Source organism: Sapajus apella, unplaced genomic scaffold, assembly GCF_009761245.1.
Source record: "Sapajus apella isolate SASKATOON/1434 unplaced genomic scaffold, GSC_monkey_1.0 scaffold127, whole genome shotgun sequence".
NCBI lineage: Eukaryota > Metazoa > Chordata > Mammalia > Primates > Cebidae > Sapajus > Sapajus apella.
The window spans coordinates 3483592-3485056 of NW_022437067.1; positions in this window are offsets into that span (position 1 = coordinate 3483592).

Below are 1465 nucleotides of genomic sequence, written 5' to 3' on the forward strand. Positions count from 1 at the left end.
TGCAAATATAAAACTCGGCTTGGCACATTGGTTACAGCCCCTCCCACCCCTTACCACCACCACTGCAGTTTTGTTAGGAAGGAGGAAGAGAAGAATAAACATGGGGTGGTCAGCGGGCAGCATGTCACATTCTTAGCAATTATCCATGTTCCATCAAAGAGAACAAATCGAACATTACACATCAGCACAATATCAAAGGTGAAATTTAGAACGAGCATTGTGCAGGGGCAAGCTCTTTGCATGTAGGAAAATAACCATCAGGGCAGCGGTTCGTAGCATTTGGATACTGCTGCCGTGAGCACATGCTGCCTGCCAGGGGTTCCGCTGTACAGCGTAGTCAGAGCGTGGGACGTAAATGGGCTGAGACGCGACTTTGTCTCAAGTGTCCTCCATGGAGTGCACCAAAGGAGGCCTTGGCATTGGGCAGGCCAGGTCTGGGTCACTTGTCAGCCCTTCCCAGCTGAAGGCTCCTCTGACATGCACATGTGATCAGGCAGCCAGGCGGACATTCCAAAATGGAATACCTGAACCCCAGTTGGGTCATCGCCTCAACTCCAGCCTGGAGCTTCCTCACCCAGGAACCATCTCTCAGTCTAAAGAAAAGCCAGTGAGTGGCTGGCTCCGTCTGTGGCCAGCCTCCACTTCCGTGCCTGGGCTGCATGGGTGTTAAATTTTTAAAGTAGTAGGCATGGTACTGTTACCATGCCTGGGTATGGTAATGTTACCAACCCTTGTGGGTCTTTGTGGAGGTTAAATGAGATCACGATTGTGAAACGCTTGCTGCTGAGGCTGATGCTTATAGACGGGGGGAGTTTTAGGCTGAACTCAAGTGAACCCACTGGGTGTCTGTTCTGCATCTGCCACTGAATAAGTGACATGTTTTCCTCTCTCCCCAGCATGTCCCATGTTCCAGAAGCCTCTTCAAGCCCAAGGACAACAGTTCAGACAGGGCACTGCTAGAGGAAGTGGTTTTCTGCTCAGTTACTCTACCCTGGTGGTGAGTGGCCTGCATGCCACCAGCGCTGCTGCTTGGGGAAGATGGGGCCCTGCAACGACTGGCCAAAAGGGGGCCGCAGGAGGGTCAGTTGCTTTTTCATGGTCTAAGAATGGGTGTCTTGGCAGATACTGAATTCCAACAAAACTCAAAAAAATGATAATGCTGATGGTGTGATGGTGATGGTGGTAGTGATGGTGATGGTGGTGGTGATGGTGATGGTGGTGGTGATGGTCATGGTTGCAGTAATGTAAGATGATGACGGTCATCGAGGTGGTGATAATGGTGGCGGTAATGATGATAATGGTGGTGGTAGTGGTGGTGGTGGCTGTGGTGATGATGGTTGTGATGGTGATGGTGTTGGTGATGGTGGTGATGGTCATTGTAGTAGTAATCATGGTGATGGTGGTGATAGTGATGGTGACGGTGGTGGTGATGATGGTGGTGGTGGTGATGATGGTGGTGGTGGTG